Here is a 27,413-nt window from a genome sequence, read left to right as displayed (position 1 = left end):
GAGTCAAACTGCAAGGCCCATAACAGCATGGAAACGGGATGGAAGGAAAACCCAGAGCAACCTGAGATGTCACAGCTGTCCCCATGCAGCAGGGACCTCCTATTGCAAGTGAGAATCCACCCCAAAACACACTGCCCAGGAATTAAAGGGGCATTTGTTTCCAGCATGAACCAGTTTTGAGACACAAGGCGTAGTTCAATGATTCTTAATTGATCAGGAAGGTAAAAAACCACAAAACCAATGTCAGCTGTATCGATACCAAGACACACAGGTAGCAGATGACACCAAAAAAGGAAGAAAAAAGACTCATTCTGTCAGTCTTCCTGTAAGAAATCAGTTACCTCAGTGTTTCACAGGAAAACATGAAGGTCTTTCTCAGTGAGATGCCAGTTGCAGCTTAAGGAAATGTATGGCCAAATATGACATCACCTACCACAACCAAAAATTAAGATGAAAGTTGTGCTGGTCTCAGGGACCAGTCACTCACCAGGGAACCGGTGGTTTTATGTGCACGCCTTCCCGAAGAATCCAAAAATAACATTTTTCCATGGAGCAGAAATTCCTGCAGCGTTCACGCTTTTCCTTTCAGCAATGTTGCAATCCAACGTGCCAGCCCTGTGGAATGAGGTCATCCGACAGTGTAATTTGTAGCATTTTAGTCTGTCAAAATTGATCCTAGTGTTTCCATGGCAACTAGATCCAAACAAAAGATGGAGCAGACAGAATTCGTCTCTCCCTGCCACCACCCAGATTTTTACATAAATATATATGTGTATATATATAAAGCATTACACATACATAAAGTTAATGTTCATGATTCATCATTAAGCAGCGCTAGAAAACTGGCACTGGAGAAATAGCAACACACAGAGCTAACATTAAAAAAAAAGGTCATAAATGTATAAACTGACATCAATAAAAGGTAATTCATCAATTCTCAAACACCTGGGAACAGAGCATGCTTTTCCCCTAAAACCCAGTCAGGAAAAGGTATTATCCATTTCTGGCTGGGATAGATGGAAGGGGATCCTGGCTTTGCTGCTGTGAGGTGAACAACATGATAGCTTCCCCCCAGAAAAAATCAGCCTTCAACCATTACTGTTACCATGCCCATGCTTAGGAAAGCTTGACTGTTACCAGCTTCCTAAGTTCTTATGCAAGTCTTGAATGTCTGTCAATTTATTTTAGTGCCCTTGCAGGAGCTGAACTGGATCCAGTTGTTGGATGGGAAACTCTGGATGTGGAACCCAAAGCCATTTCCAGTCAAATAATATGATTAACATCAACACCAGCCAGCCCTTTCCTTTTGAAATAAAGAAGTGGGATGAAAAGCTAGATTCTCCTGCAGATCACTTCTCCTTGACATTGGAGGAGCTTCTGAGCACTCCTCAGGAGATCTCATTTGGGTCCCGAACACAGATTGCCAACCACACCCTGTGTTCCTAACACAATTCCTGACAATCCGTGCAAATCCCAGAACAGCCACATGGGTCCTGACTTGGGCTTTAAAGAGAGGATGAACCTCCCTTAGCAGGTGACATGTACCTGCCTCCAAAAATCTGTGTGGAGTCCATGAACAATTTTCTGACTCCTGTGCAGTGTCACTTTACAGCCTTTGGTGTAAAAACACAGGACAGTTTGAGCAGATCCCTAAAAAGGGTGGGAGGGAATTTCTGCGAGCTGATGTCTCAGCTGGGAAGAAGGTGATAACACTGACTTTTGTTGTGCTTTGTCACTGCAGATCCTCGGGGTTTGCTGCTGGCTGTCGTCTCTGGAGGTCACCATGTGCCCGATTCCCAAGGCTCTGGATCAGCCACGGGATGGGATTGTGGCTGGAGGGCACTTTGTCCTCTAGGCCAGCTGCTGCTGCCTGTTAAGAAAAAGAGAGAACGTTAAGTTAGAGAAATATCGGCCATTTAAAAGAGACAAACACACTCAAAAGCAGTGATCCCAAACTGACTGTAAATTCTTCTCCTAGAAAACAGAATTTTCCAGTCAATTTATGTCTGATGGACAAAAATTCGTGGTGAATACAGGAATAAAATGATGCGCATGCATAATTTGAAGCACAGGAACATTTCCACAGTTTACCTTCCTAAAACTAAATACACTCAAGTCTTTCCCCTGAACAAAGAACCTGACCCCACAAAGCTCATCCACTCCATGGCAATTCCCTTGAGTAATGAAAAATGAAGAATCCAACCCTGACAAAAACTGAGCTATCTATTATACTGAATTACAGATGCTTCTTTAACAGCTTCTGTCTTTACAGAATATTGGCATTTCACAGCTTATCTTACAGCTGACCCAGACCTTGGCGTGTCTTAAGGTGAATATATTTATAAAAATGTACACAATGAGCTCATTTTAACTAAAAAACAAACAAACAAAAAAAACCCACATTGCTCTGCTACTGCAGCAGAAGATGCAAAATGCTTGTTTAGGCAGGAGTGTTTAAAAACTATAAAAACAAATGAAACTGTAGACTTCTCCCTAATTATCACCAGTTTGTGACTGCCAGAGAAGATGTACCTTTTCCATGTGAAACCCCTCATAAGCCCCTCCTTCCAATAAAGGCAATCAACATTGAATTTAAAAGTTCCTGTCTGCATCCACTTTACTGGCAGCACCATCCTGCCCTTTGAAACGGAGTCCTCTATGAGGCCCATCAGAAAAACCGGAGGAAATTGGAGATAAAAAAGATTTGAAAATAAAACCAGTATTTATGTCTCCCAAATGGGAAGTTTGGAGCAGCGAGGGCAGGAAACGGGCCGGTATTTAAGCTGATTACCCAAGCAAAGTCCTCGGCCTTTTCAGCAGAGCCACGGCCCCCTCAGTAAAACCACTTCAATTAACTGAGAGCTGGGGGCAGGGGGAGCGGGGAAGATGTCAAGTTTTATCTGGAGTGTTAGTGATGGCTGGCTGGAGAGGGGCTTTCGGGGCTGTTAATTGGGCCGCTTTGCCGGGACGCCACGGCGGCTTTGGCTGACGGGCCCTAACGAGGCCTGGGCGCAGGTGGCCGCGGTGGCCGCGCTGTCGAAGCCGCTCGCTCGGGGCCCGCCGGGCGTGGGCCCAAAGGTCCTCCCCGGAGAGGCAGCGAGATCCTGCCCGTTTGTACCAGGAATTCGCACAAATAAAAGTCCTTTGGGCCGCGCTGGCCCCGAGGACATGGATCTTATTATGCGTTTTACCTAATTATCCAGCGGGCTTTTTTCTCCTGGCGGAGCCCCGGCTCCTCGGGCCGCGCTGCCGTGGGTGTTTGCGCACATGTAAAAACTACATCTCCTCATTCACACTTGCGCATAACTGACGAGACAAATAATATTATCCTAGTGGGAAGAGCCAGAATTAGAAAGGAAATACTGCAACGTTTAGATTTAATCGGGTGAGCGTTAGATCATGATTCACTCTGACATAAAAGCTCAAGAGCACATTTAGCCAGGGTGAAATGCATTACTGTGTTTTACATGAGAAGGAAATAAGTCTGATGTTTCATGGGCTGCATTATTTGCTGTTGAAATCCTAATGACTGCCCACGCTCTACACCTACGTTGTACCTAATGAATTGGGTTTAAATTTCAGAAAGCTCCAGCAACAAATTGGACGATCGTATTTGCTTCTGGCTCTCTACCACAGAGGAGATATTTAGTAGAAGAGAACAGAAAACTGACAATAAATTAAAAAAAAAAAAAAAAGTTTCAAATGTAACACTTCATTTATCTTCCCCACATTTCACAGCAGTATTTTTAAAATAAACATCTTTTTTGATAAAATATTTTTTCTAGCAGGTAACTACTCAAACAGCGTAAGCAGGATTGCTATCCCCTGGTTTTCAATATCCATAGTTAAATATCCTGCTCAAGGCTCAGGAAGTTTTGATTTATCAAATAAAACACTGAATTAATGCTCCATATGAAACAGTGGCTGAATCAACACATGTTTTACAACTGCTTTAACCCAACCTTCTGCTTTCCTCTCACCCACATCCACAAGATTCCATTGCTTCCCTCCTATCACCTCCTGCTTCTGGTGGCCACAGGGAAGAACAAATCCCTGCAGCCTCCTCCCTGCTCCTTCTCTCTCACATCAGTGACAGAGCAGTCACTTTGGAGGGCAGCACAGCCCAACCCAGCACGGGCAGGCTCCAGGAAAGACCTTTTCCCGGGACATACCCAGGCCCTGTTGTGTTACCCAACCAAAGCTCTCCATCAGAATTTCCAGCACGCTCTCAACAGGACAGAATAGATTTCATTTCATAGGATCATGGAATAGCTTAAATTGGAAGGCACATTCTAAAGACCATGAGCCTTTAGGGGACCTTCCACCAATTCCCATCCAGCCTGGCCTTGGACACTTCCAGGGATGGGGCATCCACCACCCTTCTGGGTGACCTGTGCCAGTGTTTTACCAGCCCCATTGTAAAAACTCCTTTCTTCTGTCTAATCTAAGAATTTCACCTCTCTGCTGTTTATGTGAGGAATTTACAGTTGAGATGTGAGCCACAGTGTGTGCAGTGCCTTCCTCAGCCTGGAGCATCCCAATAAAACCCCCACATTTGGGTTTCCAGTGTCATTTGGTTTTTACTTGGACTTGTGATCATCTCAGCATGTTTCCTTCATGCAGCAACAGGAATGAATATATCTAAAAATCCCAGATACACAGAACAAGCTGCTGAGTCTTTCTCACAGATGCCAATTCCCAGGAGCTGCTGTGACTCCATGAACAATATTCTCCTGCAAACCCAACAGAGGGTTGCAGGGCTCTCCAAATATCTGCAATTTCAAGGCAGATAAATGTTATGTAAACTCAACTTTTGCAACTTTATTGCTGTGCATTATTCCGTGCCAAGTCGTGCTTTACGTGGAAAGCAAACATCATTGAATTTATTTTCTGAAAAAAACAAACCAAAATTTACAGTTCTGCTTGGTCTCGAGTTTGTTTATATACACAGGAGCAGACTGGCCTTATTACAATGGGGATGGCAGAAAAAAACCTTCTTCAAGCTGAACATGAGCCAAAAGCGCTCTCAGCAAGTGAGGGCCTCATCTGAATGTGGCCTTGGCCTCTTGGGCCTGATGAAGGGATGGTGATTTAATAACAGGTTATCAAAGAGGAGATAGATACAACTCCCTCACTTGGAGACGGATTATAGTGAGGACAGAGCCAAACCTTGCTTGAGACAGATGCTGGAACAAGGGGCAACATCAAAAGCTGCTCCTTGGCAGGCTCAGATCAGAGATTAGCAAAAGAGGTTTTCAGCAGAGACGTGGTGCAGTCCCCAGACAAAGTGCCCAGAAAGCCACAGGATGGTGATTCTTGGAGATATTTCATGTTAAACATGTGCCTTTTGACACTTTTGATAAAATATGTTCCAAAAAAACTTCTTGAGGAGGTACTGGAGGAACCACGGATGTTTGGCACTTCTCAAAAGCACCTGTCCCTCTTATTTTAATAAACACACGCCTTCAAAAGCCTTATCATAAAATGCCTGATGACTTTTGCTCCATGCCCTGTATCCCCAGAATACCAGATCATCTGGGGCTTGCATGCACATGCAAACCCTTGTTCTGATGGGATATTCCCTATAAACACAGACTTAGGAGCAACAGTGCAGGATCTGTTCATGCAAGTTGTGTCACAAGAGCAAACTCCACATATTTGAAAAGATTATCAGTCAACTACAGTTCTTTCCACTGTAGAAACAGTAACTCAGTTAAGATAAACAAAGAAATTCCCATGCACTGAAAAGGAAAACCTATTAACTGATTAAACATGTGAATCAGTTGATAAACTGGTTATCAAAGTTCTGAAAACATTTTTAACAATGACCCTTCCTGCCATGTTTAACAATGACCCATAAAAGCTAGAATAATTCAGCCCTTTACAGGAAACCAGCTGGATAGAAAACAGAAAGTATTTCTGATCTAAGAAGCTGCAGCTATGCCATATGAGCTGACAAATTTAGACACTAATTATGAGTAAAGTAGCGATAAACTTTTTAAATGCCAATTAAAAACTTTGCACAAAGTTTTTTCAAATGTTTCTCTTTTCAGCACGCAGAAAAAAAATGGATGGATGTTTGTATCTCATTCCTCATTTCAAGCTTTTCAGGTAACTATAAAAATACTTCTTAAAAACCAAACCAAAACATCCCTTATTTTTTAGGACAAGTTGAAGGTCTGGAAGTAGAATAAGAATGCAAAGACCTGTGTTTTTCTTGAAACTGATCATGCAAATCCCATCTCAGAAAAAAACTCCACCTCAGAACTATTCACAGACATGCAAAAGGAGAGTGTAGCACAGGCTAATAATGACATTTCACTTCATAGGGAACATATTTATACTTCTCAGTACATTTAAAAAAAGGTAAATTGAAAAAACTGTTAGACCTGCCCTTGGGATAGTTGAAAGATCCTTTCAGACAAGTCCAGATCAACAGAAGAGCAAAAATTTGGGTGCCAGATAAAGGTCCTGGCTAACCAACAATTGTTCACAGGCAAAGCATAGACAGAACCTGCTCCACATCAGGTGGAGACTTCCATTTTCCCAAAAATCAGAGAAATATTCAGACCTAAGGCACTTTTCAGATCATTCAATTCCAGTGCTTGACATCTATTCCCTTTCCTCTTAACCTTTGCATCAGACATGTAAACCAAAATACACCCAAATCCCAGTTCTGCGTGGCTTCATGACAAGCAAATTGCCTATAGGTTTATTTTTCACTACCAGAAAAGTCTGTCCAGCTAAAAGGCAACACCACAAATCAGAGAAAACCCAGATTGCAAGAGATTTTTCACCAGGTTCTTGTACACCAAGTTAGCCAAGACTTTGACAAAAACCTTTCCAATCAACTAAGAACTTTTTGAGAAGTCACAGAAAAAAGGTTCAGGCTTTCTACCAATTACTGCAGAGTATTGGAAGTAAGTTAAAACAGTCAGTATTTAAACATTTGGCTTTATAATGATCTTAAAACAATCCAGTCTTTTTAAAAAAAACATCTCCCAGCCTTCTCCTAAGCTAAAATAATAACACATACAGAATTAAATGCCAGTATTCTATTTTCATTCCAGAAACACAACATTTAAAAGCAATCAGACGAGGCATTTGTTAACAGAGGAACATAAATAAAATATCCAGAGGTTTTCAATTTTGAAAAGCTTGCTACCATTTCTGGGAACATCGTATCTCCAAAGTGGGGCTTGCTCACTGTATAGAAAAACTGTATTTATTTGGCTACAGCCCTGTTCTCAGTAAGCACTGACTGCTCTGCTTTTGGAAGAGGGAGAAAACAAGAAGCTTAGAGTGTTATTTTGAAGAGTATTCCAGGACTATAATGGATTTGGAACACGGCTGAGCCCCGTGCAGACCCAGGATGTGGAAGGAGCATCTCCCTGTGAAGAGCTCCTCAGTTCACCAAAGCTAAAAAGAGATGAATACACCAAGGACTTGAGAGTTTCAGTTCTGTAATTTGAAAAAGATGTCGAAACTGCCCACTTCAGATAATGTAGGTCATGCTGCACTTCTCTGGTGTCCAGAGACAAAGCAGGAGCAGAACAGTCCGTTCTCCCCATCATCTCCCTCTCAACAGTGAGAGCTGCTCCCAGTGGAGCAGGGGTTTAATTGTGTGTGAACAGAAAGTCAGAATGAGTTTCCCCACAACCCCTGGCTCAGGCAGTGCCTCCTCCCCTGCCTCAGAGCTGGACTCCACATGAACTTTGTGTAGAGCAGAAATGTATCTTCCCCATTGACAATAATCTGAAATATTCCTTCAAACGAGATGAAGCAGAAAAATGTCCAGCCAGATTTGCAACCTTTCCTTTCTCCTGCTTATCCCTCGCTTTGGAGCAGCCACTCTGACATCAGCACTGCCATTTTGTAAAACCAAATGCTACAATTTTACAGACGCTGCTGGATTTCAAATGTTTCAGTTACCAAGCGCTCAGCTTAGGTACCTTAAAGAAATTTAGTTTTCGGGTGGTGAGAACACAGAACCTCCAAGTCTCCTTTCTCCAGACAGCCCAGAACCACAGAGCCACACTGATCATCAAACGTTTCCAGAGTCTGTTGCAGAAACTTGGTTACTTATAAACACATTTACAGCTATAGCTACTTCATACATCCAGTTGTGCCAGCATTCCATTAAATGGTTTTTCCTACTCAGATATTTTTGCAGTTACACGTGACATGCAATCCCTGCTCTTCTTCTAGAGATGAAATTTGAGTTGTAAAAGCATAACAAAGTGATGTTGGTATTCATGGTGCTGCTTACAAAGAAATCTGCTTTGGAACCCGTGATACAATGAAGGATCATTTTCAGAAACAGGTTTCGAGCTTTGCAGACAAAGGCAGAAGTGTCAGACAAGTAACACTCGGGTCTGGCCCTTGCTGGATCAGAGGCAGCAAGTCTGGTGTGCCAGGCTTCCTGCAGCTCCTCTTTGCCACTGGGAATTCCTGGCAGCTCCAGGGAAGGTGTTTTATTGCTCACACTCAGCCTGACTCATCATTTGCAGCTCGATGCTGCATCAGGCGTCCCTGTGAGTGTCTCAAAAGAGCAGCTGGGGATGTGTTCCCATGGAGTGCAGGGATGTGTGGGCACAGCACCACGTCCCATGGGTGGGATATGCTCAAGTCCCACCAGTTCAGCCCCCTTTGTGCCTTTCCTAAGGGGGAGGATTAAGGGAAGGGAAGGCCTTTGGGCAGGGGTCATTCCTTGGCTGCCAGCGTTTTCCATGGCAGAATCCCATCCCTGGCATGGAGGCTCCCTCCTGTCCCATGTATGCCACTCATTTCCAGCTCCAGAAGGGAGAATGATGGAGCAGGTTGGATCAGAAGTTAAAATAAAGTGTTTCCTGATGCAAACAGTGTCTGCAAACCCTCAGCTGGAACAAGCGAATCACTGCAGTAACAATAAAAGGTGACTGAGCAATCTCAGACTAGTGCAGCCCTGGCCAGGTAGGAACTGTGCGCAGTGGAGGGAATGACAGCAAAACTTCTTTGGTTCACTGTGAAATATTTCAACTCTCTGCAATGTTGAGGCAATTTTTCAAATTGAGTAATTTAATGAAATTGCCACAGACTGATGAAACAAAGCAACTGTGTCAAATCTGCAGTTTCCCTGAGAGACCTGAGGGGGAGAAAGAGTTAACGACCCCGAATGTCTTTATTTCAAAATAAACCACATTAAAAAAAAAAAAAAAAAAAAAAAGAGAGAGAGAGAGAGAAGAAAAAAAAATCACTGTCTGTAACATTACAGTTTTCAAAGACTGTGCAGCCAGGAATTACAGATAAGCCCTCTTAAGACCATAAAGAAAAATCTTTTGATAGTGTTCAGCTTATTGAACTGGCTCCTCGGTGTATTCACAGCAATAAAGCTGTCAGGCAGACAGAAAAGGAGAGCTAAGTGTTTCAAGGCTCAGCCACATGAACTCCTATTAACCTGCATTACCACGCAATTGTTGCTGCGAGCAGAGCGTTCCCCGTGTCAGGCGCTCGTAAAGGACACGGGGAAAATCTCTCGGTGACAGACAAGGTGACTGCTGCTCCGTCCCAGGGATCTGAGCACAGTCTGCCTGGCAAGCACCGCACCGAGAGCTCTGCGTTGTTCCTGGAAACTGCCCGTCTGCTTAGCAAATTTCAGCATGGCAAGAGATGTGATTTCACTTTAATGACTTGCACGTTTTACATCCCACCAAGCCGTTGGTGGTTTGCTGCAGTCTGGGGGCTGAATGAACGTTCCAGTCTGATCACGGCCTGGGGAGGATCTGCCTCAAAGCTCTGAGACACCCTGACAAATCCAAGGTGATGAGATAGGAGGACGTTCAGGATACAACCTCGACACTTTCATCTTCCCTTCACTCCAGCTGCTGTGTCCGAGCTGAATGGGAACACACCTGGAATTCCCCTAGACACAAACCCAAGCTATGAAGCACAGACAGATTTTTGGACCTGCCTGCAAAGCACGTTCCCCGTCACCTGGAACAAGTAGCTTGGAATTCTCTGCACCACTCCCTCAGGCGCTGCAAAGATGCACCTTTAGGATGCACCAGAAGAGAGGCTGAGAGGAGGCACCCAGGGCTGTCTGCAGATAAATCAGAATGGCAATCAGCAGGAAGAACTCATCCAATCTGAAGGAAAACATTTGCACAACAAGCAGTGGCTGCAAGCCAGCTCTTAATAAATTTCTGCTAGAAATGAGAAAAAGGTGCAGAAAGATTCTGGCACAGCCTTCCAGCAGGATGGGAGAAACCACACAAAAAAAAAGTTACTGTGGTTTAAAATTATTGTTTATAAATTCACAGAGAAGATGAGAGGCCGTAGTGCCCTGTGACTGCAGGGACTGGATTTTCTCAGCTCTTACCTTGGATTCGGGCTTCATGTTCTCCTAAATTCCCCACCTTTCCAGCCAGGGTGACATCCTGGCATTTGATTAATGCTTGTGAGCTCCAAGGGTATCATTAAAAGATGATGTGGGAATATTCTCAGAGGGCAAGATGGAAGTGCAGAGATAGGTGCGCTTGTACTGGGCTGATGGTCTGTTGTGGGCACTGCTGGTGCAGGTGAGGAGGTTGCTGTGTCCTTTAGGATGCTCACTGAGGCCTCTGCCCTCCTCTCAAGCCTTACCAGAATCATTAACAAGATTACAGATGCCCTGATAAATACCAGTGGATCAAATGGGAGAAGGAAGGGTGACAGCCCTCACCCGCTGCCAGAACAGGGGCTGTTTGCTGGGGTAACAGACTGGTGATAACATCACTGCACTGCCCTACTGGATTATTTTCTGGAATTGCTTCTGTGAATCCTGCAGTGCTTCCTTGAAGAGGCTGCTCCTGGAGAGGCCTCTCTGATTAAATTCCAGTGTCTGGAAGTGAAGGGCAGCACACTAGCATCCACTGAGCAGGTAATTATGAAGCCAACTCTGTAGGTTTCATAAAAGCACTGAGGAAGTTTCAGATCCATTTACTCCCCTGGGTTTCATTCCAGGCATTGCAATGTGCCTCCCTCACCTGTCACCATCTTGCTTTAACAAATGCAGCCCGGGGGGATTTCAGAGCCTGCAGCCCCAGCCCAGGTTAAAGTGGCTGCTGCTGACAGACGGGGCTGAGCAGCACACGCAGAACCTGAGCTCGCAGGAGAGGAGCTAAACTTTGCCAAATTACTTCAGAAAAGCCCTGGTTGAAAGGGATCTTCATTGTAAAATGCTGAAAGACACAAACACACGTGGAAACCCCTGAAACCACTGAAGTGCACAATGGGCAGAAGGCAGAGAAGCAGCCTGAGTTTTCTGACCCTCATGGAGCTGCTCTGTTCAGATGATGGCCACATCGGATTAAGGCACTCCAGAGAAAACGCCCTTCCCACACAGTCCTACCAAGGCCAGCCTAATTTCCACTGTAGTTAAAGGGCTGGAGAGCCCTTTAGAGCTGGAGGAAGCTTAGGTTTGCTGAAATCCTTGCCAGCTGTATCCACAGAATTCCATGGAAGCAGTTTTGCTCCCTGATTTTTTCTCCTGTCTAAGCACAACTGCTGAACAGAGATTCACCCATCAGGCTCGTTACAACTCTGGCTGTATAAAGAGCTCCCATGTCCTGCTCCATGCCATCCTCACCATGGGACACTTCTGGAGATGCTCTGGGGATGTAGCAAACAAAAAAAGAAATAAAACACACATCTCCCCAGCCCTGCTCCAGCATAGCTCTCCTCAAGGCACTGACAAGCTGGGGGCTGTGCCATCCCCCTGCTCTCCCAGTAGCCACAGCAACCACCAAACATTTTGTAAGAGATTCACACTCCTGCCTCTGTCAAGTGCAGATCCAGGTGCCTTTTCCACTCGAATTCCAGCATCCCTGCTGAGCGAGAGCTGCACGAGCCTTGGCTGTGCACACAGGGCACGGACCACGTTGAGCGATGTGCACCCGACTGGTTTCACCTTCACTCCCAAGACATGTTTCAGCCTGACTGACCTACTTCTTCAAATCCTCTGAGAAAAAGGACAGAACAGGGCTCCTTCCACACAGTAGCCACCGGAATTCACCATCCAACAGTTCTCTTTTGTAATGCAAGAGCTTTAACCACCGACAGCAACCACGATTTAGGATACGACAGCATTCACCCACCATTTCATTGAATTGAATGGGTATGAGCAGCAAAAGGAAACATCAACAAATTCCAGATGCAGAATGTAATTATGTTTGGATGGCAGAATGTTTCATATTGTTTTCTATAGGAAAAAAAAAAGAGTCATCATTAAAGCAGTGGAATTTCAGTAAACTATGTTTTGGGTTACGGCCCAGAATAGTTCCACTTGGCAGTTCAGAGGCTTGGGTAAAATATTCCAAGGTTCATAAATCCTTGACTTTAATTTGTAGCTATAGGTTACAGCTTTAGTATCACTGCAAGGGGGTAAATCATGCTCCCACCTCAGCAGCTGCCAAAGGGCACCGGACCAAGCCTTCGGCTCGATTGGGCAGCGTTTAGGAAAACCACACATCAGTGTCGCTCCCATTCCCATGGCACTCAGATCCTCGGTGCTCCCAGAGGGTTCCTTGGCTGGAACAGGCTCTGCAGCACCTATTTTTAACTCACACTTCAGATGGTGGTGTCCCGTGAGAGAAAATGATACCTGGAGGTGGGCTGGACATGGGCAAGGTGATTCCTCTCTCACATCAGGTTCCATCAAGTGTCTCAGTCCTGCAGGCAGTTCGGAACTGGGAGGGATTAATTTGTAAACCCAAAAATCCAGCAGCATTCCACAGCCAATAAATAACTGCATTTACTTTGCATTCTCTGAAACATGTTAAAGAGTTCCAGCAGTATGGGTTTCTTCAAAACATTCAAAGTGACACCTGTGTTAACCTGGCTCTCTCACAGTGCCAACTTTCTGGAGAAGGGGAGTCACTAATAATCTGGCCAGCCTTGCTTTGTTCTTTGAATTCCTGCTCACCCACAGCAGCTCTGCAAATACAGTCTGAGGCTGAGCCAGACTCCTCCAAGCCACCAGTCCTGCCACTGTCCCAAAGAGCACCAGGAATTTGGGTGGCTCACCCAGGGACTTTGTCTCCTTGCTGCTTGTTTTCCCTGGCAGCCTCCTATTGAACTACAGCAACATGTCCACACAGCAAACATTCAATAACCAGGTCACCATCTAACATCCAGAAATTAGAGAGCAGCTCCACTTCCACTGCCGAGCCAAACCCCAAAATGAAGCGCTGGCCCAGATTAAGAATTCTCCCAGAAAGGGAGAAAATTGTGGCCTTGTGTCTTAGAGTCTCGCCGTGGCTCCATTTTGGAGGCTTGTACTGGGCTGTGCCAGACAGTAAATCTTCACTGGAGACAATCCTCCTTCTCTAGAGAGATCTCCTCTTCTGAAAGCAAACCCCAGTTGTCCTGCAACCCAGCCTTGCCTCCCAGGCCAAATGCATCTTCTCCAATAAATGTCCCGAAAGAAGTTGAAAAATAAGTAAAGACATTTCCCATAAATGCAGATTTATATATAACATATATTAAACTGCAGATGGCAGAGGAATGTAAAATGCTTTGCTAATGGAAGAATTCAAGGAAAAAGCCAGAGTTTTAACGTGCAAAGAATGCAAATATCCAGCTAAGTCTGCAGATCCATGGCCTGAGGAGTGGACAACCCCAAAGAACGTGTGGAAATCCAAGAGCTGTTTGTACTTTCATGTTCCTGACTCCCTCAGTGACTATAATGTCTCACTCTTTGGGTTCTCCCAGGCCCAGATTCTCCAACATATTCAAATCTTGGAGGCTTGGGACTCATCTTGATGATGCACAGCAGCGCTGGTCATAAACCAGGCACTGAAACTGTGCTTTTCAAAATGACAGCTCTGGCTCCAAAGCCTGTGTTTGGAACAGGAAAAGAGATGGATACAAACAGGCAGGAGAAGGCAAGGGAATGCTTCCAGCTCAGGAGAATGGGCAATACTGGAACTGAGCTTTATAAACCCAAGCCAACCAAGTCCACGAGCCAACAGGAGCTGAGCCAGGGACCTCTGAGATCACCCCAGAGCACCATCCCGAGAAGGTGGCTCAGCTTCAGTCATTGTGATGATGTTCCCAGAATTGCAGACTGCTTTGGGATGGAAACCTTACACATCCTGTCCCTCTGCCATGGGCAGGGACACCTTCCACTACCCCAGGGTGCTCCAAGCCCCATGCAGCCTGGTCCTGGACACTTCCAGGGATGGGACAACCACAGCTGCTCTGGATATTCAACAACCATGAAGAGTCAAGCAAAAACTGCCCATGACACAAGGAGGGAGGTTTGAGTGACTGTGCCTGCAAATCCAGGCAGGCATTTACACAAGCAAAGGACAAAACCAGGACACAAAGCGTTGGAAAAGGTCCGTGCATCTCAGCTCACATCCGGCCTACAACAATTTCTTTTTTGTATCTTATTTACATCTTGATCTGAATAGAAACACAGCAAATGAGGTGAAGTGAAAATGGTAAACAAGAATTGCAGCTTTAAGCTTTGATTTAGATGATCTGTTTTCTGATAGTGCTGATGTGAATTGTGCCCCTCGATTATTTTTGGAGGCAGAGTTTATAAACAGGTAACCTACAACAATGTTTCTTAATCCCCCCACCCATTTAATAAAGTGAAGGATCACCTAAATTTAAAACAATATGTTTAAAACACTAAGAACCATTTCCTGGAGTGTTGCCTAGTTTGTTTTAATTTTTTTTTAACAAAAATAAAAGAGAAATCCAAGCTGTGAATGTTTGTTTATTGTTTTTATGTTTCAATTGTACTTATTTCTGTGCTCATAGGAGTGGAAGCACATAACTTTTATTTCTACAACAGCCTTTTTAAAAAGGGAAGTCACTTTTTGTGTGTGCTTTCAACTAAGGACCATAAGATATGAGAAAGTGGACCACAGAAAGATAACAAAGATTAATTTAAAAGGTCTTTTTGATATATCCTAATGAGTAACTTGCAGTCTTTGTTTAGATATATTTGATTATGGGAAGCACATGATGCCCATCCCAATTTTTTTTAAAAATTCAGACTTCCCTAAATTCTTAAATTCCCTAATCTAAATGTCTGGAGAGTTTAGAGTCTCCCTCCCACAGCTTCCCCAGGGATATTTCCTAAAGCACTGAGAATGGAAAGATAAGCATTCCTGTGTTCACAGTTTGCTGCATTGTTTCATTTCCCCCCAATTTGCAAAGAAATCTATATGATAATGGCAGTGCTGGTCTCTCAGGGAGAACCCTTGTTCCCATGGACATGGATGGCAAAGCAGGCAAGGAAATGATTCCTGGGGTGTCTGTGCAAGGCCAAGGCACTGACAATCCTTGGGGATCCCTTTCAGCTCAGGATATTCCACGTAAAACACTCAAACCACAGCACCCACAAACTCTGTTCAGAATGCAATCCTAAGTGTTATGATTTACAAAGTATTTACAGTTTGCTGCCTAAAACGGAACCCCCCAAATTAGTGAGTTTCTGCCACACCTTCAGCTCAGACTGAAATGATATTTTTGAAGTTCTTTCTTTAGGATTTAAAGGTAACAGATGCAAAGCCGCGCTATGGAATAAAGAGGAGGGCAACAAGGATTTGTCTCTCCCTTATGATTCCTTCAGCAGATGTTCCTTCCCTGGCATGGAGGACTCTGTGCTAAGCTCCATGAAGACCCTCCTTCCTTCAAAAGCTGTCGAAAAGCAGCTGTGGCTGAGCCACCTCTACCATGAGATTGACCCCGGCCCTGCCCTGCCTGCTCGAGCCAGGCTCCCTTCCCCAGGGACACGCGGGGCAGGGTAGAGTTTCCCGGCTGCCATTCCAAAGAAAAAGCCAGAAATCCAAGAGTCTTCGCTTAATAAATAAAATTCCAGCACTATTCATGACACTGGTAGCTCAGTTTACAGGGAGAGTTGACAGAGTTTTCTTCTTGCTCGAATGAGTTACGGCGATGAAGGAAGACCCAAGAATGTTGATTAATAGATATTGGAATCTCCAAAAAGGAGGCCCAAAATCCAAGGATGGAAAAGCAGAAGGGCAGGGTTAAGAGGCAACCAGAGCTGCAGAAACGCTGGGTAGCAGTGACACTCTGGCCAGATCAGGTAACACTTTGTTCTTTGCAAATCCAGGAACGACTCATGGTAGAAAAATTCTAAATATCAGCACTTCCAACTGAACAGAGACAACTTCCAACTGCGCGAGCTGCCGGGCACGTGCTGGATTTGAGGCACTGACCAGAGGCACGATGGAAATTACCTCTTGTTCCACATTTTTTCTCTCAAACCCATTGGCAGAAGCACTACTTAGGCTTCTCATGGGTTTGGTCCCAGAGTCTCAGGGCTAAAATTGAAAAAAAAATATGATAAAATTCTGCTGGCTGCCAGGAAGCTGCTGGAGCCCTCGGGACACTGAGTGAAAGCCTGGTTTGATCCAGCTGGGGAGGCCTTGAGCTGTAACCATGGCAGGTTTGAGGATGGACAAACAGCTGTCAGGAGTGATGTTGGTGTAGGCAACCATGGCAAGAGATTGGGGGATCTTCTGAGGAGCTTCCCAACCTTCTCTTTCACTCCTTTCACATCACCAGCCCTGCTGTAAAGCACTGAACAAACTGCCCAGGGAAGGGGTGGATGTGGCACTTGAGGACTTGGTTCAATGCTGGGTGACAGTCAGACTCAACGATCTTTAGGTCTTTTCCAACCTTAATGATTCTGTGATTAATTTGATTGTTATTCCTACCTAACTAAATTTACAACAAAATTTATATCCAACGTGCACGACTTCACTGATTAGTGACATGTTAATAAATCTTCTAAAATCCAGGTGTCTTTCAGCTGACACTCCCAGTGAAGAAAGAGCAGGACACACGTCTCACCATGTCAGAAATCAGCTGGCAGGCTCAGCCAGCCCCGCAGAACATCCAGCTCACAGCTATCACAGATCGCTCTCCAGAATCTCAGACAGGAGTACGAGGAGCAGTTTTACAAATTCCAGACAAACGGCTCCTTCTGGCATCATGACAATGCAATAAACACACATTTCAAAGCCACTTTTGTCAGGTTCCTCTGTTGTTCACTGGACGGCTGCCAGAAGGAATGAAAATGTTACCCAGGGGTGAGCTCTGAAGGCATCGGAGCTGGGGCTGAACCGTGCTGATGGATCTTACAGAATTCTCACTTAGGAGGATGCTGGATATTCTGAATTCCATTTTAGATTTATGGAAAACAAGGTGATACTTAAAAAAAAATTACTAGGTAAAGCAAAACACCGCTTATGCTCCAATACTGTGATAGGAGATTTCTCAAAAGGGGGAAAAAATAAAGGAACCAGAACTAAACCAAACCCTATAGTCACGGGGAAGAAAGTAACCATCAGTCAGCTGTTAAATGAAACCTGTTCTTTCTTTCAGATTAGCTACTGTCTAGTGGTCCATAATTAATATTGATTTGAAGGCAGCCTGCCCAAGGGATCCAGCAGAAGTGAGTGCAGCACATGCTGAGAAATGAAATATCATAGTGGTCACTTTGCAGCGCGTCTTGAATGAGAACCTATCAGTAGGGAAGGGGTTTCCCCTCCTCAGGCTTCCAAAAGGCAAAATTCTAATTTGACCAGATTTCAGACACTGGAAAATGGAACTGATACTTGAGGGAACTGGAAAGTGCTGCTCTATTTTCTCAGCTACTTTAATCAGTGTTTCATGTCAAGCCCAGACTGCGTGTCTCAGGGAAAGAATTCCTCGGTGAAAGTCCATGGACTAAACGATGGCATTAAAACCTGCATTCCTGGGTGGGTTTTGTGTGAGTGTTCCATGAGCAGGGACCTCCCCACGCAGTCAGGGGAAGGAGGGCGAGAGGTCAGGCTCTAACCCAGGGCTTTAGCAACCTGAATTGCATTTCTTGCCCTGCCACAGACCTTCTTTGAAGCAGGGGGCAATTCTCCCTCTTTTTGGGGTTTACTTTCACACCTGTGATAAGGAAATAACAGGATCAACCTCACAGAGGCGTAGAAAGGATCAAAACCCAAGAGCTGAGAGAAGTTAGGCCTCTGATAAAAGTGTGATTGCCCAAAGGTTGAGAAGAACACAACCTTCTGCAGCCAGCGTCGCCTGACACTCAGAAAAGCGGTGGAGGGACCAAAATTCAACAAACTGAGGGGTTTTTTGCATAAATGCAAACAGAACTCTCCTCAGAGGTAAAACATGAAGGGGAAAAAAAGGGTTTTGAAGTCTTCTCCCTCAGAGCCACACCAAGGGGGCTCTGGTGGGAGGAAGGAACGAGTTCTACTTGCTGCCTTCTGTCCCTCTCCAGGTGAGGGTTCAGGGAAAAGGTAGGAACTGCTTGGGTTGAGGGCAGCCTCAAGTGATAATTAAAAGGATAAACCAAATTTGCTTGCACAAAGAAAGCAGCTGCAGTGTGACAGACCTCTTTACACCTTGCACCGGGCTTTCGTTCTCCTCTCTAATGACTCGTGCAAGTACCAGAGCTCAGGGCAATTCCACAGCAGAACATCAACTTCTACTCTGAGGATGCATTGAGTAAACATTATATAATTCAGTAAAAGCTGTGCTTGTGACCAGGACAGGAGCTGGAAAGATTTCCTATGTTTCCATAAAACATCCCATTTCCCTCTATACAATCCTATCGCAGGAAACAAACACAACAAAACAAAATCTATTAATTCTAGGTTTAAGACTAAAGAAGGAAATGACAAGTTATATTAAGAAAAAACAGGGGAGCACTTTAAAAGAAAAACCAAGATGTCCCCAGTTACTAAAAGCAGATTTTTGTATCCCCTTTGGTACCGAAGCAAAACTGAAATAATTTTAGAATTACTCCTATTTCTTCAATTTATTTTTAAACAAGAATGCTGAATTGTTGGAACCTTGGAACCTGAGAATTTTAGGCTCTAACAGAAGAAAAGAAGATAAAAAACCCACACTGAATAATAGATAGAACTTAACTAAAAAAATAAGGAATAATCCCAGAAATCATTAATATATTTCAGTAAGATTATTTAAACTCCTTAAACTGTTTGCATCCAAGTCCAAAACAGTTTAAAGCTCACTGTGTAAATACTGGGCTTCTGAGCATCCTGATGGATTCAACAGCACAGCAATCCTTCGGCATCATTAGAAATAACACATTGTTTGCATTTTTCATAAAGACATCAAGTGTATTTCATCCCTCTGAAACACGATCCCCCCCGGGGAATTACAGATGAGCAAAACCAGAACAAGTGGAAGTTTAATTTTTTTTTTTTAAATGCCAAGAAGCCAATGGGTTAAGCTCTCAATTTATCTTTGTTTCTCCAAAGATACAACACTCTCGCAGAGACATTAAGAGTGAGACCACACCTGTGTTTCTTTAGCGGTGGCCTGCTGAAAATATTTGTCAGGCATTGTGTCAGGAGCCAGAGCACATTCCTTCACTTTATGATTAACCTTTGGAGAGATTACGCTGGGAAAAGGCTCAAAGTGACATTCAGAGTGAATTAACGGCGCTCAGGCTCAAGGCTCTGCCCTTGAAGCTGCCGGTGTGTTTCAAACAAAGCCTAAGTCAGACGTGGAGCGAGTGTCCAGAGGAAACCGAATCCACGGTCAAGCGCTGAAAACGAGCCAGGGACGTTTTGATATTTGGGCAGTGGTAAATTCAATACTCCATAGAACAAAAAAAAAAGAGGCAGATGAGAGAAAACTGACCCTCCTAATCAGATCTGGTCACAGGGATGAGCAGATCAGGGTGAGAGAGGAAGAAAACCTGATCAGAACCTGGGCTCACGCTGTGAGCAGATCCCTCAGCCCACGTCCCACGCCACCCCAAACATCTGTAACAGGTTCTGCCATCTCTGCTGGGCTTGGCACCGCTCCGAAGCCTTCCTCCTGACGGGGTTTGCTCCCTGGATCCGTGTCAGCTGGGGCAGCTCCAGCCTTGTTTCATTGAGAGTTTATCTCGAGACTAAAGCAAAAGTCAGAGCCTGCCTGAGCCTGGGCCCTGGGCCAAATCTCCAAAGACAAAGAACTTTGTCCAGCACAATGCTAATAAATGATTACACCCTCATTTTACAAAACATTGACTCGGGGCACAGGATCCCTTTTCCAAGTGTACAGTAGGGTTTAAAGAAAAAACAAACCCATGGCAAAGCAACAGCAACAAGCCCTGAGCAAAGGGATTTTCCTGCTGTACATTGACCAGGCTCCCCCATCCCACAGCGGAGATTTGAACCAGAAACAAAGCGGCAGGAGCGATACAGCAGCACACGTAACACTGGTGTTTCAGAGGTGTCAGGAGCACAGGGCAAAGGCTCTGCTGCCTTCAATCCCGGCCTGTCCACGGTCACCACCAGGAGAAGGGGATCCCTCAACACCCAGCTTCTGTTGTTGTGCTTTGGCCCTGCCCTGTCTCAGCTCACCGCCTTGGACCTTTGCTCACGCTGCACGTTTTTCCCCTTAAGCTCTGGATGCAGAATAACACCGAACTCCCCCAGAACATCCAGCCCGGCTCTGCACAGCCCGGGGCTGACAGAGCTGCTGAGTGACAGGGCTGGAAGCTCTGAGAGGAGAACATTCCGTGTTGTGGAGCACCATCTGCTGGTACCTTGGCCGCGGACACACGTGCAGACACCTCCACCTGAGGCTCCTCTTCCAAGGAGGACACCAAGCTTCCTTACCCCACCAACTGCTCATCTTTATGTCTTCCCTTTCAATTCCTGTTTACTCTTACAGCAGTGCTGCAGTGTCAAAACCTGGCATCATTTTTCAGGCTGGCTGGGGTTGGTAAAAGCGTTTCTGCATTGGTCAATGCCTGTCCAAATGCAGCTTCACCTCTACTTGAAATTTATTCCATCAGCTAAAAGTCCATCACGCAAAAAAACCCCAGATCATGCTTGTCCTGAGAACAAGGACTGTCCTAGAAAACTGGCAAAGGATTCAGGACAACCAGAGGATGGATGGTTTCATCTCCATCCCTTTGTTGCTTCCTCATGAAAGGCATGAGGAGGACAAGAGAAATTCTACAATTCACTACAGTTAACTTTCAATATTGCTTTGATACAAGTTTTTCTCTTGTGATTGAGAAGAATTCCTTGTTTTAAAATATTAAAAGACCTGTGACAGGCGTTGGTTCGAGTGCTGCAGCTTCTGCAGAGGCTCAGTCCTTCCCAAAGTGCTCCCATTTTCCATACTGCTCCACAGCAGTTTGCTCCTGCCCTTGGAATGCAGCGAGATGGCAGCTACATCCATGCATTTCTCAGGAGCCTGTAAACTCCAGATGGGAGCACAGGATTAATCCCTGCATGTTCCTAAAGCAGCTGATACTCAGGAACATCTGGGATTTCCACAGAGTCCCACAGTGCAGATCTTTCCTGCCACCAAAGCACAAAACTCAGCTTTCCCAGGTGGAAGAGAAATACCCAGGACATTGGGTCTGTCCCCAAAACCCAAAGATGGGCCTGCAAGTTGTGGGGTTTGGGAGAGTTGTGGGGTTTTGATTAATCAGAAAGACTCAAGAGCAAGTAAATAATGGAGTTTACAGACATTCTTTCCTTGTTAAGGGATTTCTCAGTACTTGGACTTTGAGGTTGTTTCTGTCAACATCAAGGATTTCTGGGTTTTTTTTCTTTTTTTAATAAATTCCAAAAATCCTTGAAAAACACTAAGACAAAGGCATGACTCACATTCAGAATTTCCTGTTGATTTTTTTTTAATGACCAGGATGTCATTGGACAGCTTGTCCTAAAATAAACTGATTACAATGATTTTAAGATATGTGGGATATAGAAAGTTTAAAGCAGCAATTCTGCCTTATGAGCCCCTCTCAGCAGCAGTGCTGTGAGCAAAGCCCCCAGGGCGATCTCTGGGACTTTTGCAGGTACAACATTCCCAGAAATGGGCTTTAGAGGTCCAGTTCTCACCAAAGACTGACAAAGCTCTCCCTGTAAACCGAGTCTCAACAGAAACCAAACCCAAAGCATCTCCAAAATCAGAAATGCTCTTCCAGGTTTGTCCTCCTGTGGGATATCAACACAGCTGGGAGGCTGCTAGGGACCCAAGGGCTGATAAGCTCCTCTTCCCCTGGACCAGGCACGCTGGGAATGGGGAGGAATGACCAGGCTGGAGCACTTTTCCCCGTGCTCCAGGTCAGAGAGAGCTCTGCCACCCAGCACCACGTCCCTGTGTCCATTAGCAGTGTGAGCCGTTTCCTCTCCTGGGCTGCCAGCGGTGGGGACATGAAGATAAATGGGAAGGAAGCACACTAGCAAAGCATTTAACAGAGAGGAAGTGGTTTGGGATGGCACTTGGAAGTGCCCCAGGAGCACAGGCCTGGCCATGGGTTCTGCTGGAGCCATGTGGAAGTGGAGGTGATTACGTTCCTTACAAGCACTTTAACCAGAAAAAGGCAATTTTGGGGTTTCCCTCAGGCTCTCACGTTCATCCAAAGCATTGCCCTCTTGGAAAAACATTCTATTTGTTCATTAGATGTGGGGGATTTCTGCTGACCAGAAAACCTGAATTTGAATGCCATATGCTCCATAAATCCTGCTGGATAACGCTGATGAGCTGTGAGTTATTTCATTAGCATCGTGCAGCTCCAAAGGGGGAGAGGCCACGTTAAACTCCATAAAACTCCACTGAATGCTGTGGAGGAGGGGTGGTGGGGAGAGGAGGAGACTCTCATAATCCAAATAACACATTATGAAACTCGCTTTTGGTCCAGCTCACAGGGTTTGCTGGTGAGCAAAGCTTTCACACGCAGATTCTGCGACTGCAGAGGAAAGCCTCAGTACAAAATACAGAAGGTTAAAAGGCAAGAGATCCTGTTCCTTGATCCACTCTGAAGTGGGGCTGATCCCAGAGCCAGCTGAACACAGGATGCTCAGAGACAGGAGCTTTGCACCGCTCTGGATGTGAAAGAACAACAAACCGGGGTGGGAGGTGGTAAAGCCTGGCCTGGGAGCACAGCCTGCATGATTCATTCCCCAAAAAGCATCTTTGAAAGTCTCACAGCTGAGAAGCAGCCAGCCAAGAGGCTCTTGCTATTCAGAAATTTAGTATACAAGGAATGAAGATTTGTTATGGAGTTACATACGGCACTACATCTGCAAATATTTTACATTTTCAAATGTTTAGAGAATTACAGAAATACTAACTCCTCCAGCCATCCTGGAAATGTTCTGAACACATTTTATAGGAGCACCAGAGGCAGGAAAGTAACTTTCTCCAATGCCAGACGGTCAGTAGCAGTTTTGAGAAGCTACAGAGCTAAAAAATACTGCAGAATATTTAAGAATGCTCATTGCATGGCACACACAGATTTAATACAACAGCACTCACACCCCCCCCCCCTTTTATTCTTACAGTTTGGGGATCATTATAAAGTTTTAATTAAAATTCCATCACGTATTTATGGAAAGGAGATTGGTGGCACCACCACCTTTACACCAGCTGTGATAAAGCAAATAAAAGAGAATGCTTTAGTTAATTTTAGATCCTTATTTTCTCTGCACATATTAATGAATACTGACAGTGAATGTTATGTCAACAAAACCAACAACTATGTTTAGGATTGATAATGAAACATCCAGAGCAAAGGCTCATTTAGAAATCCTGATTTAACTCTTTCTACTTATAAATTCCCAGCCAGCCTTTCAGGATGCAGAATTTAGTTGCTCAATCAAGTACTGCACACAGAAAATGATGGAAGGAAGAGAAAGCAAAAAGTTTAGGAACACCGTACGGGCTCAAATCTGCTCCCAGGAACTCAGTCCTGCACAGGTGATACAAGTGAACCAAGAAAAATGAAATTCTGGTGAAAAACAATCCATAAAGAGGAGAAAAAGTCAGCAATTCCTGACTGCAGGATGTGCTCAGGAGCTCCCCATTCCCCAGCTGTGTCTCCTAACCCAGCCTGGTTTGTGCCACACGATACTGCAGCTGGAAAAGGCTCAGCTTTGGGCGTCCTGGCTAACAAAGGCAGCAGCGCAGGGATGGCACCATTCCAGCTGGGGATTTTGGCATCTGCTCGCTGTGCTGGGGCGTGGGCACACCCCCGTCCATAAAGATGGGCTGTGCCCTGCAGGGAAGGGCCAGAGAGCTCCAAAGTGGTGGCCTGCTGTTATTGCAGCCGAGCTGTGATGGACCTTCCTCCTCCTCCTCCTCCTCCTCTCACACTCCGAGCCCAGATGGCCAAACCCAGGCGTGGTTTTAGGGACTTCCACCGCTGCACTCCGATGTGAGCCAGTGTTTGTCTGTTTGCAAAGGACACAGGAACTGATACAACACATCTGCTCCCACAACACTATTTCTTTCATCTGTTGGAGTTTTGGCTTCTCGGAGAGGAAGTAATTGGCTGTTAATTACGGGGGCTGAGAACTGGTCACATCACAGAACTGTGTTTGCAAGCATGATTCATGACAGCATCATTTCTCAGCAGCTGTCAGCAGCAAAGGCTCAGCACTTACAAGAAACTATTATAATATTATACCAGCAAAGGATGAAGACAAATGCTGTGCACAGCTGAGAAAGCAGCAAACAAAATATTTTTCTTAAACCTTTATTCGATAGAGAATCAACTTGAAACATGCTGTTTCTCAGGAGAGATAAACAACAACGCTGCCAGCACGGCTTCCCAGACCGTGAAACTGAAATCCAAACTCTTCAGATGTCCTCCCCAGAGCTGGATGAAAAATGAAAGACCTTTTCTCATTAATAGCTGGAAATTTTAAACTTGTTCTTAATACTCCCCAGACTGTCTCTGTTCCTGTGTCTTTCTTGTCTTGTGCTTAAATTGTTTGCTCCTTGGGGAAGACATTTTGATTTGTTATCTTCTTAGAGGCCCCAGGAGATCTGGCCAAAATCCAGCCCTAAAGTATTTAAAAGCAGGAAAACAATCAACCTGCATCAGATCAGAAGTCCATATAGAACAGCATCCTGTCTCCAGTGACTCCCAGTAGCAAATGCTTTGGGGGAGAAAAATGCAAATATCAGAGCATTGTGGACTGAACTTCTTCCTGGCTGTATTTTCCCTGCTCCCTGCAGCTTAGTAAGAAACAAACAATAAGAAATAAAACGGGCATTATGGCTCTGCTGCGTAACAGAGAGCTCTAAATGCCATTTATTGTTGCTGTGTCTGTGGATTCTTTCTGAGGGAGCTTTGGCAAGCCAGGGGAAGTGTGTCCTGTCCAGTGTTACCTCATCCTTGCAGATCCCATCACCTGAGGGGGCTCCAGACCCTGCCAGAGGTGGGCTGTACCCACCCCATTTCACAGCCCTGGGCAGTGAAAAACTGAAAGCAGCAGCAGCTCAGGTGAAAATGCTGGGCTGCAGATGGAGGTGATGAAGGAATGCCTTCCACAGGGTCCCACCAGCCATCCCTGCTAGATCTGCCCACACACAGCACGCAAACACTTTTATCCCTTTAAACAAAGTTCAGTCTTGAAAAAAATGCTTCGTAGAAACCAAACTTTAGCTCACTGGGCACTGGAAGGCAGAGTTGCACACACAGAGCTTGTCATAACCTCGGTTCTAGGCTGGGTTTCCACGGCACAAATGAAAATGAGAAATTCTACAGAAGCTGTGGAGAGCTCTTTCCTCCTCAGCCACAACCATCAATCTCCTGTTTGGCAGAGCAACCACCAGGAGGAAGAAGATGGCAAAATGGGCAGCAGCAGCCATCAGCCATGGTGAAAAACAAGGTGGCCCAAAGACAACACACGCTGAGGAACAGGGGCTGTTACAAGAAACTCCAATGCTTTTGTATGGACTTCAAAGTTTTTGGTGTGGTTTTACATCCGCAGCTCCCTTCCGGATAATTGATGCTGGGGGAAAGTCTGGTTTGCAGTAGGCAGGAAAAATTAAGGCTTCATGTTGTTTGTGGGCTAAACCAAAATACCAAGACTTGTATGTAAAACACAAATGAGAAGAAAGGAAAAACAATGTTATAAAAATCCCTCAAAGGAGTTTAAAGAGAGCTGACAGATAACAACATCTCCACAAAGCAGAGCCTTTTTCCCACTGAATTCCTGAGACTTTGGAGGAGAAACTGTGCAAAACGTTTGTTTCTTAATACTCAGGAAACTTTCAGTTCAGGACTACTTATATCAGGAAAAGGGGAGCTCTAGGAATTTGAAGATAATGATATACTGCCCTTGAAAGTCTGGTTTTTCACATCAGATAAAAGCAAGACATTTCCTTAATTTCATGAAAACTGACTCTCCCTGGGATTAGAAACAAAAATACTGCAGTTTTACTGATGGGCAAGTGACTGCCAGAGAACAAATCCTTTGTCCAAGAACCAGAAAGTGAGTATCAATAAGAATTTCCTAAATATCTTTTAAGGTTACACAGGGGCAGAGCTGTGGTTTCACAGTGCCATGTAATGGCTGGATGGACAACACACAGGAACATGAGCAGGTCTGCAGTTCAGGTTTTGTCTCCTGGTGAGCACGAGCTAGAAAAACTGAAGGTGCCCCAAAGCATCAGAGTTTATGTTCTAACACCATCTGACTGAGCTTAATCCAACAGTGATCAGTTCCTGATTCATAAATCTCTGTGCAACTCTTCAGGTCGAGTTACTCAACTGCAAACCCAGTCCCTCTGCACCATCCTTGAGTGTGGCCAAGACACTGAGCACAGACACAGAAAGAAATTTTTAAAAAAAACCCCAAAACCCCACCAAAAAACACAACACTTCAGACACTCCTGTCCTCACACCTGTTCAACACTCCCAAGATAAATTAACCCAGACCCCACTGCCAATGTTAACAAAAGCTATTCAAAGAAAAACAGTATGTGAGTCCTGAACCTAGAAGTTTGGAGGGCACCAGCCTCTGTTTCTGCAAGTTTCGCAGAGCAGACAAATAGTCCTGATGATAGTTGAGAGTTTAGTCTGCAATAAATGTGCCACAGACCATAGAGCACAAGCACCCCAAGAGTTAAAGGCAGTGTTACCTGACTGATCAAAAGCCAAGTGGTGAAGCTTTTCAAAATCCACACGCTTTTCCGGGTTGTGTTCGTAATTCCTGGGCCTCACAGACATCCAGACCAGGGTGAGCTACCCAAAATTTACCACCACAAAGGTTTGGTCGGTTGTAACTTTGGAAAGAAAAGTTTCCGAACTACTTCTGCCCCCGACAGAAGCTCGTCAGCTCTTTAAACGCTTTCTGCTGTGGTAGCTATAGGCTAACAACGATTCTGCCCAGATTGGAATCACCTGTGAGGATCTGCCCCCTCAGTGGTGAATCTCAAACCCATGTGCTCCAAACCATGCTGGGTGTAAGAGCTGAGCATGGCTGAAGCAGCCCAGCAAGGAACACAGCTGTGCGTGGCTGCTGATCTTCTCACAAGGTCCCTCCCAAGCACTGCGAGAGTTGGTGGCTTTTGTTCCACGGCCACAACTGGAGCCATGCACCCTCATGTGACTGAGATCAGGCAGCCAAAAATCT

General features: G+C 45.0%; 1 long non-coding RNA gene across 1 annotated transcript; it reads right to left on the bottom strand.

Moving 5' to 3' along the window:
- Window positions 1-319: 319 nt before the first annotated feature.
- On the bottom strand, window positions 320-27,081 carry LOC120758756 (uncharacterized). The gene is made up of 3 exons (XR_005703002.1): window positions 26,920-27,081; window positions 1,718-1,870; window positions 320-615 (listed from the first exon to the last, which is right to left on the bottom strand). It is a non-coding gene; the product is annotated as an uncharacterized LOC120758756 (long non-coding RNA).
- Window positions 27,082-27,413: the final 332 nt, after the last annotated feature.

This window comes from Hirundo rustica, chromosome 13, assembly GCF_015227805.2.
Source record: "Hirundo rustica isolate bHirRus1 chromosome 13, bHirRus1.pri.v3, whole genome shotgun sequence".
In the NCBI taxonomy this organism is placed as follows: domain Eukaryota; kingdom Metazoa; phylum Chordata; class Aves; order Passeriformes; family Hirundinidae; genus Hirundo; species Hirundo rustica.
This window is presented reverse-complemented; position numbering and strand designations above follow the sequence as displayed.